Here is a 17720-nt window from a genome sequence, read left to right as displayed (position 1 = left end):
AATTAGGGCGCTCGGATACCCAGTACTCTGTACTTAGCGGCTCGATATCCAATGCTTGGTACCCAAGCTGTAGTCAAGTACTAAGTAATAAGTACTGTATGGCAACTTTAGTAGGACACGAGCACCACTTGTCAAGTACTAAGTATTTAAGTACTGTATGGCAAGTTTAGTAGGACAAACGCACCACTTGTTCAGTTGTATGACGTAGCTGACAGCTGGAACTTCAAATTTGATACATAATTTAATGATGTCGATACAAGCTGTTAGTCATTAGCTTTCTAAATTTGCTTTGATCTAATTAATTAGCACACAAGCAAAACATTGTAACGTCAAGCAAGTAAACAATAGTATCAGCTGAAGCAGTTTTAACGCAGCCTATATTGCTAATTATATATAAAAAATATTGCAGAACAGCATCGTATGCTAGTGTTCAGCAAACAACTAACACTAATGCCAGCAAGCAAACGGTAACGCGTAAAGTAATCTTTCGCCGAAGGAACAATAACTGTCTCTCATTACTCCCAGTCTGATAGCATTCTCGTGAAACGTTGGCCTGGAGTTCTTATCGCACGCCCAACAGTCACTCATTAGCTCGACGTAGTTAATCTGTTCATCATGTGGAACGCTTGGCATGACGCCACCGAGAACGCCTGCTCTCAAGTCGAGGATAGATTGGAAACTGCGATCAACATACGGAAGTTCTCTCGACCAAATTTTCCACATTAAAATACCAAAACTAAATATAAAACAGTAAATAGTTGAATATAATTGCAAAACAGTGCAAAAAATCAGTCTGAAGTACTACGCTTACCGCACAGCGACTAGGAAAGAGACACGAGTACACTAGGGGCACAGCGTGGCATGGGCTAGACCGTGCTATAGCCCCTCATTTGCAGGCATGGTCTTAGAATTTCTTGAATTTAATTAAACTACGTAAATGTTGGAAATGCTGTTTAACTTATAGTTAGAGAACTGTTGAGCTGGACAACGAACCGAGACAACCGACATTCTTTTGCATTCTATAGAAAAATTTGACAATTATTTTTCTGACATTCTTACTCTCGTTTGTAACCAGTTGCTTCTGGACCTTTTAGTTCGGTATCAGTGGCCTAAAATCTTAATGCCCTAAAACTTACCTAAAGCCTACAATGAGCCAAGGAAGTCTCAATGGACTTGCACAACATACACTTCACTATGGAACTAACGTTTATCATAATGCAACCTTGGATACGTCAGTTAATTAACAAAGTAACCTCTCAGAGTATTTATTTTGAAAATACAAGAAATAAATTTAATTAACGTATGTTTCGTGTTGCTCATGAGTCACATATAATATACCATGATGATATGCATGTTGTAGATATGAAATTCATCTGGTAATAAGACAATAATTAAGATAAAGGATTCACCAACGTTTAGTAAAATTGTCCACCGTGTTTCTAGTCTCGATGCGCCATTTTTGACTAAGGTATCAGTTAATTAATTAAAATTCAATAAAATGCGGGCGTGTCTCGTAGCAGCATGTACTCTATGCCTCACATCTATAAGCCATATTACGCCCTTGATTTACGACTATCTTTAATTAATTACTATATAACTGCATGTTATGGTTACATGTCTTTCTTCTATTAGCTAATGCATACAAACTACCTTCAAAAAAAGCATTCGCATTGCAAGAAACTAAAGTTGAAAGTTTAGTTGAAAATCTGAAGCCAGAGTCATTAATTAAACGTGGAAAGCCAAACTCCGAGAAGAATAAAGACCTTCTCCTTACAATAAAGCAATTTTGGTTTGCCACAATCTATTTCCAGACCCAAAAATGCTAAAGCATTCCGAAAATCATGTTTACTCACGTCTAAAGCGGTCACTCCATCTTACTTTGTAAAATGAGTTTTAGAAGACCGGCAGCAAAGACCCTAAAGTACGTTCGAAGATTACAAACGTAAGCCTCACCGAGTGATATCTCATTTCAAGGGTCACTGCTAGTTGGTACAACTAACAAGATTCATGAAGTTTAACTTAAACGACGACATTGATATATGCAACTACAATGTTGCAGAGAGATATGCACAGCAAAACGGAAATGCTAAAAGTATTGATTGATTACAATGCAACAAAGTATTTCTAGAATCGTACCTCTATACATCAGCTGGTTTCCATATCCTTGCCCATTCAGTATCTCTGGAGCACACCAACTTGGTGTTCCGACACCTGATGATAACTGATAATCTGCACCAAGACGTGGAGTTGTGAGGTCGAGTGATCCTGCTCCTCGTACTGCCTGTTGACTGATTCTTTCATCCTTCACCAATCGAGCCGATTCAAAGTCAGCCACTACTCATGGTTTACTACCGACAGATTGCTGCTCTTCAAATCACGATGAACTCGAGTTGGGCGTTGTGTGTGTAGAAATCTTATTCCCTTGGCTGCGTTCAGGCTAGACTTCAATTTCAAATTATCTTCCAAATTTATTTTACCATTTTTGACATATTTGTTAGTGATCCTCTAGCTAGGCATGTACTCTGCTAGAAGGAACGAACATCCATCGTCGTGATGCCGACTTTCTCCTAAGAAAAGAACAATGTTTGGATGTCTGATGGCTCTTATCACTTCAATCTGTCTCTCAAACTCTGACTCGATACGACCGAGTTCCAGGTCAATTCCTTGCGCTTCTTGACGGCTACGATCATTTATCTATACTCTGCTTTGTAAGCTTGGGCAGTTTTTATCAATTCGTTTTCGTAATTTCAACTCTTTAGAATCAAGGTGAAATATACTAGTCAGTAAGTCCTGCAGCTCGTGGTCTTTGTGGTGCACAATCCTTCTGTTGTTTGAGAAAGACTCGGATGTGAGACATAACACGTACCGTATCCACAATTGTTATCCTCACATCGGCTGCAGTTGGCTGAATTGCTAGAATCTTCGTCTTGTGTGCGAGCAAAGATAAAGCGAAGCTGAAAAACTGACCGATGGGCAATTGTCATACATGCTGGACATTCAGGTTTAAAGTAAGAGAAGACTTTCCAGTCGCTAAGGCTGTAAATTGTGTCAACTGACTTTACAGGAAGTTTATCGAGAGACAGTAAAAGATCGTTCCACACAATGCTAAAAGTTCCAAATACGTTGATGTGCGACGGTGGTTGAGCGGTCAGCTGTAACCAACTGATAATGATCGGATCGTAAATTCATCTACCCGCCTTTTTTGTCTTGTTTACAATTAATCTCAAAAGTAAACTGTGGCTATTGAACTTTAATGCAAAGGTATTGACGAAACCTCTTTTAAGCAACATTTTGCTGCCGAAAGCATGTGACTGATGAAAGCAGCGATTTTCTATGCTTTTTCCTTTATAACGAATTTGCACCCATCCAGTGTGGTTTGAGTGGTAGTATGTGCACAATGTGTTTAGACATCTAAAAGGCACCTTTCCATTTCGAAATTTTCATAAAAAGCATCTGTCATCGTGAAACCTGTTTCTGACCCACAATACAAAATGTCATCAATGTTTACTAGTGACATGGCATATGATGTACTAAGTCCTAACGCATCTATTAATCTGCACTGCAATCCGTTTTGTTGTTCTGCCAAGTTTATAAAAAATTTATTTTAGAAGTTAAAGAATGTAAGTCCGGAAATCATGTAGAAATTCTATAAACTAATCAGGAAATGGTATTCCTCCGTATATCACCATTGCTTGTGCATCAATTGCTGTAGAAGCGTAAACAATTCTTCCAGAAGACTTCTTTCCTCTAGTCGAGTACTTTATCCACAATTTCGCGGTCATTTGATTATAGTAGCTAAAACGTCGTTTTGGCGGTGCAATATCAAAGACTTAGTGTGCCTCAAACGCATATGTGTTTCTACTCAACCCGCCATAAACGACCAAAACAGAATCGAAAAGAACTGTGGCAGTAGGATGTGCTTTGAAATACAGTTTTGTCATGCCACTAATACCGAGCATCTACGTTGACCATTGTAACGTGTTTAAATCTATTCGGTAAAGACGATCATTAAGCTCTAGTTTGTGTACGTAGCTAATTCCATCTAATGTTGCTACACTATACAATAATACTTCTTGGTGATTTTGCATGAAGCATCCCGTGCTAATAATTCTTGGCTTGACCGGGCTCAATTTCAGTAACGGCATCTTTACAGTGATTCATCGACTGTCATCCAACAACCTCAGCGACCTAACGTTCCACAAAGAGATACAAGTGTGTGATGGATGATGCCTAAGGCCTTTCGGTCCCGATTGCTCTCGAATAGTCTCCCACGAGGTCGTTCGTGTGTCGTTATAAGTCACGTTCTGTAGTCACAATCATTGATTTCGACTCCACAAAATGCAGAGGCCATCAAGACACAGTCAGCCCGAAAGACTGATAAGAAAAAGGAAGCACAGAAGAACGCTGAAGAGGTTGGTGATGACGGTGGACTCAGTAACAACGGCTACGCTGAACCGGGCACCAAATAGTTTATAACAGTCAGAATAATTATGGTGAATGGGCATTGGTTGACAGTCTTCGTAGGAGAAAGATCAAAACTCTACGTGAAAATAGAGACACTAGTGGTTCAAAACAACATGCGATCATAGTTGCCACTGCTTGACCTAAAGAATTTTGGAATTTAAATCTCGGATATCTTGCTGACGTTAATAGTAGAGAGAAGATAGAGACATTTGTGCGGGAAAATGATGTACAAATGTTAGACAATTGCATATTAAAGTTTAGAATTCACAATTCTGCTAGTGATCGAGTACGAATTGTATTGGATAAGAAGGAAAATCTATTGAATGCTGATTTTTGGCCTAAAGGTATAAATTTCCATCATGGGTAATGAAGGCGAGAAATAGCTCTTCACGGTATGATGATATTGACGGGATGGTAAACATCTCCTGGTCTTGTTTCGTTGCTACTGCTACATCTCGCTTCCCTACGACAACGACAATCATCTGTAATTTGTGCGTTATACACCACTTAGCATAGAGCATCATGACGTTTTGTTGTAAAGCTTTGTCCTTGATTACATCCCAGTAGATGGTGCCCAAATTTATCAATTATGTTACCGCAAGGGCAGCGTTTGGAGTTTGAGAATGGGAAAATTGGGATACCCAACCATATCCGTAATGCAACACTAAAACTCTCTTTTGGGCATGGATATATATATAAATAATGTTATGCATTAGTATATATGTGCATATTAAATTTTTCTACAGCAAGGTATAATAATAACAGCTGGAGTTGCTGTGCACACCAGAAGAGTTAATGATCATTTTGAAATGCATAATGAATAATCTCAATTTTCCTGTTATAGACAGTTAGACACAATCAAATCACTAAACTACCCCAAAGCACAGTGCCACCCCATCTTCACTAAAATATAATCTAACACTATTACCACTAGAATCAAAATAACATTACAAACAGTTTTGGCAGACGAAAGGATCATTTTCTTCAACAACTTGACGAACTGTTACATTCACAATGAAACTGTTCATGACACTTGTCACATTGTACAATCAACTGGTTCCCGAAATGTGGCTGTTTGCAATGGCAGACAATTTGAATCCTCTCCTTGTGACGACATCCTTTGTGATGTCTGGTCTTTGACCACTGGGGAAACTCAAACATTACTCCTTTATCAAAGCAGTCACAAAGGTGTTTGCGCATGCGACTCTGGTCCCAAAACATTCTCGAGGCAGCACACCGCAGCACAAACTAGTTGCTACAGCAATAGCGAACAGTCCACAGTCTGAGCCTCCTACTTGCTTCTGAATATCAGCCCACTCCAAAGCCATTTTCTTAGATGTTGGAGCTATCATGTATGCCATTTGCTTTACAAATTTCTCCTTCACTGACGCATCGATGTTTTCATACAGTGAATCGTAAATGACCACTGCGCCTTTGTCACAGCCAATATTACGGACAGTAATCCAGTGATTACCTGCTATGTTCATGATCTGAATAAAGTTTCGGTCCGGTGTTCCAACAAACTGACATTCGTCTGGTTCAAAAACACACACTGATTGGCAACCCCCCTATCTCCTTGAACTGCTTTGCAAGCAATGCTTGAGCATGGTCGATATGTTCATCAGCCAACCAGGTTCCTTCAGACTTTACACTATTGATAAGAGAGGAAACTTCTTTCTTCAATAGTGCATACTTGCTGATTGCCATGTGTCTAATGTTTCTCTTCTTTGCTTCAGTTGTGACACCACAATGATATCTGTAGTTCGTTTTTAGTTGCTCTGTGCTCTTTTTTCTTTTGCTCTGAACCCTCATATTGAGGAACACCTTTAGCTTGAAGGGCAATTGCATCATGCAAAGAGAAAGTTGCAGAAGAATCCACTGTTTGTGGTTCTTAAAGGTGGCTAGTTTTGTGTGGTCAGACCTGTTCATATGGTACCTTCATATTTAAGAGTTGCCCAGTCTCAGGGTACTCTAAAGCTATCATCTGATGATCATCAATATCAACAATTCTGTAAAGATGGAGTTATAATACAACGCTAACTACAATATTATCATAAGCATTCAAATATACACATAATTACAGTTATGACTGTGGGATTTGAATACATCTACATACCTATAAGGGCCAGTCCACAGAGCATCTACCTTTCCACCCTTCCGTCCCACGTTCTTCATAACTTTTCGAAGAACAAGGTCACCAATGGAAAACTGAAAAACTTTGAACCCTTTTGATTTCTGTTTAGTAAATTGTTCCTGTTGCTTGGCTTGGACTTCTAAAACATTTTGCTGAACCTTTCAATATTAACAGAAACTATTAAGATCGTAAGACATAATAGTAGTACAACGCTTCTTTGCCTGTTGGCCAACACGTGTCATCAAAGATAGCTTCCTTCTTAACGTTAGCATTCTCTTCCAAAGTTTCCTCTTCTTCCATCTACAAAATAATTATAGCTAACAAAGTAGTTCAAGACTGAATGAGGAACAACACTGAAAGTATTTACTTCTACCGGAGTTCTTGGATGCCGAACAAACATAAGGAGGAATGGACTGTACTTGCTAGAGGTCTGTTTTGAGCACGTATGGAAAAGGCAACAATCAAGGACGTCGCAATCATTTTCGTGCTCATTGACAAGCTTGGCAAGATGCATTTTCAAGGTCTGATTGGTGCGTTCATCAAGGCCATTACTCTGGGGATGGTATGCACTTGTCACCGATCGCTTGATGTTAAACCTTTTGCAAAACTCTGTGTTGACCTGAAAATACATGCAACGTATTTTACATCACATGACCAACTGAATAGACAAGAAAATGTAGTCATGAGGTGAAAGAATTCTGTATAACATTCCTTCTACCAAATACCAAGTCTTCCATCAATCCATATGCTGCCCAAAACAATGAGCATGCATAAGAAAGCCTGCATAGCTTGCCATGATCTAATAATGTAATTAAAGAAACAGCATTTCATAAATATATCTAATGTATATTAATTTAGTAATTAAAATTAATTAGTGTGAAAAATAGAATCGACATGTCATTCTTACTTGTGAAACAAACTCTCTCCCCTGATCAGAAAGATGTCTTTTGGTGGCACCCCATCTGTCAAATACAAAACAATATTACCAGTTTCACAAGTCCCTGTAGCTGATGGTTGATATTGAAGGTAAATTGAACTGGTACCCGCATACGAAAGTTCTAATTCTCTGTACCACACCATTAGCAGTCTTGTCCTTCAATGAGTAGAAATCCACAAATTTTGTGTAGTAGTCTGTAAAGGTAAGAATGTACCTAAACCCAGCATCAGTTGTTGGTAGTGGTTCTAAAAAGGATAGCAACAATAACATGGGGTTAACCAAAATTCAAATGATACAACACAGCTAGCAGTTTATAAGAGAACTACAAACCTGGTACATACCAATAAGATCTATCTCAACCAGTTCTAGAGGCGCCTTTACCCTAATAGGCTTCAACTCTGGAGCCTGCATCTTTAGTTTGTCATACCTCTGACAGCGATCACAAGATTCACACTGTAGAATGACATTGTCAAATCATTATAGTTTGCAAAATAATTATAGTTTACAAAATAATTCTATTTTATACAATATCTATTTACATATTTAATGACATCTTCCATCATGCCATTCCATGTGTAGAACTTGGAGTCTTTAGCAAGTGTGTTGTTGATTCTACTGTGTCCACCCATGGGAATAGATAGAGTGGTATTGATGAAGAATTTCTTTTATTTCATCTAGCTGATAAATAACTTTCTTTCTCATGTCTTTCTTAACCCCAACGTAGATTAATTCCTGTTCTATAATGGAAACATGAAATACTGTCAAACATATATCTTGCTAGACACCAATAGAGGTTGATTCGATTGTGTACATGAATGGAAATGTTTTGTTGTTGAAACAAATCAGATATTAAAACATTGCTCCACACACAATGTAGTCAAAATAGTGATAGCATATGACATAGCATCAGTCAAATGATTACAAAACATTTGTTTAGGAGACGACAGTCCAAAAACCCATTAGTCGCTACACTGCCAACACACTAAATAATAAAATTCTACAAACGTATAAGAAATAAAAAAATTAGCATTGTTAGTTATATATTAATTAGCTATTTTAATATGTTACAACAATGTAAAAGCACTGTGTTGAAGTAAATAATTCAGTTGTTAAGAATAATTACGTACTACATAATATGTATATGCTATATACAATTATATATATATATATATATATATATATATATATATATATATATATATATATATATATATATATAATTTATTATACAATTGGAAATATAATTAGACATAATAACTATACATGCACATTTGTACAAATAAATGTCTGTTATTTTTGACATCCCACTGGTGAGCCTTGGCCTGGTTCTTGATGTTTCTGATTTTATTTTTTGCTATCCTTGTTGGAAGACTTTGTGTCAGGAGATAAGTTACCAGATTCTGGCATCTCTCTCTAACGACACAGTCTGGCTTCCTAGCTGCAATTATAGTTTGCTTCAGATCATCCATGGACTTCACAAGCGAGTGCATACAACTATTGTCTACCCAAGAAACAAAAAACCTCAATATAATAATACCTAAATGTGTGAACAATCTCAGCACGCCGAATGTAGACTTACGCGCGCAAAGTTGCTGAGCATGCGCAGACTGTAAAATACAATCTCAGCACGGTGACAATCTCAGCACGCTACACCGGGACTGATTTAGACAGGAAGGTATAGTAGTCTACAGATATATTGCGCGCACTTAGAAGTTGCTTCACTTGTCAATTACATACACTATTGGCATCTGTTCACGTGATCGTCCAGCTACATAAGAATTGGAGCAAGTCGTCTAACAGTAAAGTATTCAAAGTCTGATTCTTCCGAAAGCACTAGGTCGTCTTCTTCCAATCCCTTGACATTGGCAGACATAGGACCTGCTTCTGCTGATTGTGATTCGTCGTTGCTGAGGTATGATGTTTGACTAGTAGTCTATTGCAATACCCCTCTCTAAGGGGGTAGGAGCAGAGAGGATGAGGTACCCGCACGCGAAGGAGTGTCTTTTTAAATCTGGCAGATAATTGGGAACGGAAAAGGAGTGACTAACTCGTGACCTCGTCTCTATAGGACGCGTAGCACGCGCCTGCTTTGGGTGATGGCTTGCTATTATGTCACTCGACACGCTGTGAAGCTGAGACGTTGCGTGCGCTTAGTTCCGTAGAGTGTACCTAGCTAGCAGATATACACAGGGTGACCCTGTACTAAACGACCAGACTCACCAGACCCAAGAAGTTTCGCAGTTATACGAGATGAAACTTACATGATGCAACAGGAATCTCTGCACGCCTAATATATAAGTAGAAACCGTAAGTCGATCGTAGCTATATTGCATGCGTACAATTATAAAGTTTCTGATCGCTATCAGAATACCTAAAATGGATCGGTCAAGTTTGGATCAACTCCTCTGCTGCGCTGACATCTAAGCTATGGAGAAAAGTGGCTTCAAGGGATCGTCGTAGAAGAACCTACGAGAGTTTCGAATGTCATCAGTTCTTGTTTCAGAAGTAAGGGGGCTGTCGCTAAGGTTATCGACGTCTTCGCCGCTGCAATTGGTGATCTCGTTCTGCATTGGATAATTGACGTGTTTGCTTCTGCTAGCTTACATTGTAAACAACTTTGTAAACAAACTGATATACTATTTTGCTTGTTAGACAATGTAACACAATTATATACATGTACATTTATACCTACTACTTGTATCACTCAAATCATTTTCCTTGTCTGGAGGTACCGAGTAGTTCAATTGTGACGACTTTCCGGGAAAATGTATGTTCAAACTTCTTGATATACAATATATACAGCTATCCTAGCTGCTGTCTCACGAGACTGGTCAATCTGTTCGACAGTGTTCCTTGCACAGAGACATGGACAACGCAACACCTGGTCCTGTGTATTGTTGCCGGAACATATATGAGGAGCTGTACTGTGTTCGCTGCGTAGTTGCCATCTCCACGGTATGCCTCGAGCTCACGGCAGACGTCGCAATTTGCCAGAAATCCACCGTACACGTCTAGATGGGTCAAACTCTCGCTCTTGACATGTTCTAACGTCTGCGTGACGCTCTTGATATCTAGCCCTAGGAGAGACATTGCTTTCAACCATGAAGGAATCAGACAATGACCATCTCGAGCGAACGGTATGCGTTGGAGACAAAATGCCCTAAGTAGATCGTCCAGGTGTTGAAAAACACGTTCTCCTTGCAGGGCAAATGCTGCGGTATTATTATCCCACAGGACCGACAGGATGGATCAGGCTTGCCGGAAAGGGTGGCCTTTGTCACACATGTTCTTGGTTTGAACACTGGTGCTCTGCAAATAAAAGTCTAAAATTTTGATAGTTCTCTAATCCTTATAAAATATACTGATTGTAAACTAACAGTTCTAGATGCCGCAACTAAAAACTTGTACTGTACTAATAGGCATGCTGAACGGCTGAAAGAGAGCTTGTTTCTTAAAAGATAAATGTAGCTCGAAACGCCCCTACCGCAGATTTCTAAGTTACAAAGGTAGGACCTTACCATACAATCCAACTCATCACCAATAATCAGCGGACATCTACGCTTTTTGGGGACAAAGATGCAAGCGGCTCTTCACTTGTTGCTGGATCTTCTGGATTTACTGTTTGTTCATTGACGGCATGACCCATTACACTGCTGAAATTCGTAGCAGCTCTTGAAACTCAGTTTTCTGCTACGTATAGTGCCAACTTGAGACACTGGGAGGGGCTGTATACATGATACTCCGTTATTCGACGTTTGGCGGCTGGAGCATGCCATTTCCTCTGGAGTGGACCTTGATGCACACAGTCATTTGCAGCCTTCATTGCTGACGGCCGCAATCTTGGAACGTCATTGGGTAGAGGTAAACACAGTCGTTTCTCCTCATCCCCGCTCGTCTCAACAACTTCAGCAGCATGACGCGTGATTTCTACCAACACGTGATAGAATCACGTGAATTTTTTTCAATCGCGAAAATAGGCCGTATCCGTAACTCTACCATTTGCATCAACAACTGCTATGTTTGGGTTGCGGTTGGACCAAATATACTTTTACCTTTCTTGGTTCCACTAAGACGTAAACGATGGTCATTTTCTATCATTCTGTGCTTGGACAGCTACGCTTTCGTTCTGCGATGTTGCATTTTGCGACATTCTTGCCAACACATCTTCTACAGCTTGCTTCCGAGACATCTGGACGTCAGTCGGAATCAAACGTAAATAGTTATCAAAGGGCTGCGAACAGCTTGACGACAACCGACTGACGATGCTGTAGTGGCAGGCATGATTTATTCGTGCCATGCAACAAACCATAAACGCTGTCTGGAGAGAGCTGGCATGGCTAAGTGGTCAGCAGCGTAAATACATGCCAGCCTTATCGCCGTCAATGAGACTGGAATGACCGCTTGCGGTTTTAGGACACCTCTCTGCATCTACGAGAAAATGAGCTGGTGGAGTATGTGAGTGAATGTACACTGTTAAACGTTCTGCTGGTCAATACGCTTCTCAAGTGGCTTTGTCAACGTGGCTGTTCCCAGGATGCAATCAATACCGTAACCAGATTCTTGCAAATGTATGGTAAACGCATATAGTAGTTGTTGACTTTAATGGTAGAGTTGCAGATATGGCTCATTTTGCCTCTGAGAGAGGAAACGCTGAAATTTTGCCTCGCGGAAATTTCCCCTTTACAGTATACTGTCCTTTCCGTGTCGCTTCCGGTAAGCCTGTTTTCTTGAATTTGCATTAGTCAAAGCCATGAGGTCACATTAAGAACACTGATCGCTGGCACTGACACGTGACAACAGTTGTAGGCAATTTTGCTTTAGAAGCGATTTAATTAATATTACTATTGTAATCAGCATCATTATAATCATTGTAATGGGCATTAGCAATCACTAATGGCTAGCTAATCTTACATTTGACAACATTGGTTGTTTATTATGGGATCAAAATTTAAAAAGCAGCCGATTCTGGGGGACGTGCCCCCAGCAGGCCCCCATAGCTACACCATAGCATCACTGCCTTTTTTGTGGTGCACGTTGTGTACTAACTACTTCACTAACATCAGTTGTAGCTTACTGATCATCATCTGATGAATCAAGTTTATATGCAATTTCAAAGTTTGTTCTCCAATTTGTAGTCGACTTGGACACAACTGACATTTGGTACTACAGGGACAAAGTTATTAAAATTATGCTTATGATACCGTAAGGGATGGTTTCGAATAATGCAGATGAACAGGTGGACCACACAATGTGTACGGTCTCAGTTGCCAGTGCCTAGCCTAGGTGAAAATGTCGCACCTTGTAGGAAATGACAAAATTCCGCTGAGCTGATATCAGAATAAATCAATTTCAATTTGACGTCCATAACAGAAGTCATGGACAGCTTCGGGCAAGCTGACATTTAGGATCCAGTCTAGTCTTGCAATTCCATACAGTTAGTCCAAACGCCAACGCAAATTCTTTCTCTAGAGCCAAGCCGCTGTGCAACTCATCCTCAAACATTCTATCACATGAAGTGTCCAACACTGCACTGAGACAACCAATAGCAGCCGGTTAGGGTGTGTCTTCGGCACAATCATAGGCTCGTGTCACCCACATACTTGAATAGTTGATAGGTAGTGTTACTTGCCAGTTTTTAGCTGTGTGCAGTCGCAAATACTTGTGACAGCTCTCTTCACAACATGTGAGAAGCGAACTTGCCGCTGAAAATAAACAGTTTCATCTCCTTGGACGCAAGCAAGCAAGTGATTTGCATGGCCATCAGACGGATAAAGATGTGCAGCTGTACTACCATCCATAAAGGACTCTGCAACTATAGCTGCAATCTTCTCCACTACAATTCTCAGTCATTTCTCAAAGAATAGACTAACCTGGATAAAGACAGCATACTTGCTTGCAATTTTTAGTTTTGGGTACTTTTATATTGCAAGAACGCACGCACAAGCATGTTTTAAATGGCGCCAAGTAGCACCGTTTCGACACTATTATACGTCACGCCCAATTTCCTTTTTAATTAATTAAGAAACAAAACACGAGACTACTAATCTGTCAGTACATTTAGCATGACATCCAAATGCTCTGAACAGAGTCTGCAAATTGGTACTTATCTATAATTGCATTAACTAAACAAGACGTACCTACAGTACAAAGTAACTTTACGCTTCTAACTAATTAACACCAGAAATCTTCAAATGGCCCGGCACGCTAGTTAACCCAGCCATGGCAAATTTAAAGACCATATGCTTGCTCAGGAAGGAAAATTCTGTTATGTACGTCTCGATTGTTATTAAACCAGCTAACGTACGCTAGCTACGCTACAACACTACACCTCCCCTGTTCTTCAAGTTCATAGAACATGGTACGTAGACTATTGCTACTAAGGCAATCTACTCGACAACTCAACCCAACTCAATAACTGCAAGCGTCTTACGTGTCATAGTCCTTTCTCCAGACTGGCTGCCGAATCTTCCTTCCAGACCTGGTTCTCCCGAAATTATTAACTACTTCTTGGCCTTGGTCCAATGCTGCCTCCGCTTCTGGCTCGTCTTGATCCTGAACTGTTTCATTTTGCTCAACCTGCTGCTGCACATCCTCATCGTACCCTATTTCTCTGCCATCCTGCCAGTCATTCCCGTCTCTCCTATTTCTCCGGAGTTTCAGTTGATGTCTGTTTCTTCTTACGACTGCTCCTCTGTCCGTGTGGACCAGGAAAGACCGCTGATTCACTCTCATCATTACAGTTACTGGAATCCTCCAATCTCTGTGGTCGATGTCCCAAATCAGTACGTGATCACCTTTCTGTAATAACGGAAGTGAGCGTGATCCATAGCGATGATAATAAAAGTCGCTTGTTTAGCCTTTTGTTCCTGGTCAGTCGGATGAACAATGTTGCGACTGACAACCTCTGGCTCCAGATGTGACGGGAGTACCGGAAAGGTTGTTCGTAGACGACGACCCATAAGGAGGTGCGCTGGGGACACCATGGTCGTCTCATGTGGGTTTGCTCGGTACGCAAGCAAGGCTAGGTGGAAATTCTCGCCAGAAAATTTGATTTTCTTAAGCATGGCTTTTACAGTCTGAACGCATCTTTCCACTAAGCCGCTACCGTGGGGATACCGGGGGGGGGGGGCGAAGTTGTATGTCTGAAGCTGAACTGGGCCGCGAACTGTTGAAACTCCGCACCAGAGAATTGCTGTCCATTGTCGCTAACAATCTCCGTGGGAATGCCGTGACAAGCAAAGATCTCTGTCATAGTGGATATCACCTTCGCTGACCGTGTGGAGGACAGGCAACGTATTTCCGGGAATCGCGAATAGTAATCCACCAGTAAAATATAGTTATTGCCGTCGATCTGAAATAGATCGACTGCTATTTTCTCCCATGGACGTTGTGGCAAGTCAGTGGATAGCAAAGGCTCTTTACGCTGTTGGTTTTGAAATCGAGCGCAGGTCTCACAAGATGAGACCAACTGTTCGATCGGGTTATTCATTCCCGGCTACCAAATAACCTCTCGAACACGAGCTTTTGTCTTCACAATGCCTAAATGCCCTTTGTGCACTCGCTCTAACATCGCTCCGCGCAAACTCCGCGGTGTAACCATTTGTGGACCCCTCATAATTAACCCGTCCACCTGGGTGAAGAGATGTCTGGAATCCCAAAATGGGCAAACATCAATATCAAGTTGTCTCTTTCATGCTGGCCAAGCGGACTGAAGAATCTTTAACAGTGCCCCAGTTGTAAATCATCCTTTGTCTCTTCTCGAATTCTCTGAAGTTGGGCGTCCGATGCAGGGAATAATGCCGTAATAACATATATATGTTCTTCTAGCAGTTCCGATAGCATCATCTCGTCCTGACTCTCGGTGGCGAGGACAAGGGCCCGAGATAGAGCATCTGCAACGACTAATTTTTTGCCGGGCACGTATTCGACCGTGAAACAGTATCATAGCATCCGGAGATTCAAGCAAATCAAACGTGGAGGGCATTCAACCATACTTTGCGTATTCATTATTGCAAGCAGCGGCTTGTGGTCAGTTTCGACCACGAACGGCATTTCAGTTTCAAACAAATAGCAATAAAACTATTCGCACGCCCAGGCCATGGCCAGGGCCTTTCTTGATTTGAAAATACTTTTGTCCCGTTGCCGTCAAGGCACGAGAGGAATACATAATCGAAGTTCGTCGACCTTCTTCCTGTATCTGCAACAGTATGGCACCTACACCATGAGACGAAGCGTCCGCGGACACAATAGTAGAAGCTCTTTGAGAATAATAAGCAAGTACCGGGTCGTTGCAACCAGTCGTTTCAGCTGAAAAAACGCTTGAGCCTGAGCTGGTGTCCACGTCCACACCGCCTCATTGTGTAGCAGGTTCCGTAAAGGGGCTGTGGTCTGGCATTGTCCTGGAATAAACTTTGACACATATGCTACCAATCCCAGAAACCGACGGAGTTCTTCAGGGCTTCCAGGCTGTTTCATCTCCAGGATAGCTTTGACTCTGTTCTCATCCGAAGTGACACCTGACCCATTCAACGCATGACCATAATAATGAACTTCACTGCGACGTAACATAAATTTGGCCGGCTGCAGGCGTACCCCTTTGCTCCCAAACCGATCGAGAACTTGGCGTAACCGCCTATCGTGTTCCTCTTTTGTTGCTCCCCATATGATAACGTCGTCTATGAAGCAGTCTACGCCGTCCAGATCCTGCAAAACATGCTGCATCGCACGGTGAAAACCTTCGGGCCCCGAGATACCGAATGGTAGTCTTATGAATTGATATCGCCCAAATGGGGTGATGAATGTTGTAAACTCGGAACCTTGGTTAATGGGTATTTGCCAAAATCCCGATGCAGCATCAAAGACTGTAAAGAATTTTGCGCCACGTAGTTTCGCAAATATTTCCTCCGCCAATGGGAGTTGAAAACGCTCTCTCTTCACAACTCGATTAAGCTTCGTGTAGTAAACACAGATTCTGACAGAGCCGTATTTTTTGGTATCACCACCATTGGGCTTACCCAAGTGGTTGGTTCCAGGACTTCTTTGATGACACATTTAGCTGTAGCATGCGTCGAAGTTCTGCCTTCGTTTTGTCATACAGATTGTATGGCACCATGCGGGCAGTTGCTTGACAGTAAGGTTGCAGTCCTTCCTTCAACCGGATCAGATATGAATATTCGCTTATGCAGCCAACACCCTGAAAATATTTCTTATACTGACTAGCAACAATGTCCTTTTGGATTGATTCCAACCCAGGTGGGGACGCTGTGGTAACAGCCACTCTGCGTAGAAGATTCAGTTGATCGCAAGCTTGTAACCCTAAAAGGAGCTCCGCCTACACCGACGAAGAGAGAACATAAAACAGCAAGTCTCTAGACCGGTTACCGTCGAGCTCCGCCTTACACACACATTTTCCCGCTACTGACAAGGGGGATGTCGCACCATAAGCAAACAATCGTTTTGATGCCGGATGAAGCTGTGGACCAGGGTTCATTTTCCTCAAAACTGATTAGGAAATGATATTAACTTGCGCTTCCGTGTCCAATTTGAAACTGATTTCAACTCCGTTAATCATGATAGGCCTTTGCCAAGACGAACCAGCCCCAGCTACGGTGCCTACAAAAATGGATGGGACGGACGACGAAGTCTGCTTCTCAGTACTAAACTTGTCGGATGGCATTTCCAATCCAGAAGTTGTCTCTCTCTCCCTCAGGTACTTGTACACCAGCAATCGAATGCAAATTCTGCACGTTGGATTTCAGTTTTGTCATGCACATAGAGGCAAAGTGGCCCAATCCCTTACAAATGTGGCAGGGTTTGCCATTCGCAGGGCAGCGTATAGACCCATGCACATAACCACAAAGGGAACACTTACCCGCTGATAATCCTGACGAACAAAACACTGGGTGGTGTTCACTGCTATCACTGTCAGCCTGTACACGTGCCGTGGGGCGTCGTGGAACTCGAACAGCCGCCACCATTTCCTCTGAAGGGGACTCAATCACCTTGACTTGCTCTTTAGCTAGCTCAGCTGCGCGACAGGTGTCCAAGCCGTTTGTAGCTTCAAGGCGCTGGTGAGTAAAAGACGCTCCTTGACGACCGCATTAGACAATCCACATACGAAACGATCCCGGATGAGGCTCTCCTTCAACTCCTCGAATTCACATGTAGCGACCAAAGTCCGTAACG

The sequence above is a fragment of the Corticium candelabrum genome, chromosome 19, assembly GCF_963422355.1.
Source record: "Corticium candelabrum chromosome 19, ooCorCand1.1, whole genome shotgun sequence".
NCBI lineage: Eukaryota > Metazoa > Porifera > Homoscleromorpha > Homosclerophorida > Plakinidae > Corticium > Corticium candelabrum.
The sequence above is the reverse complement of the archived record's forward strand: the minus strand, read 5'-3'. Positions refer to the sequence as shown.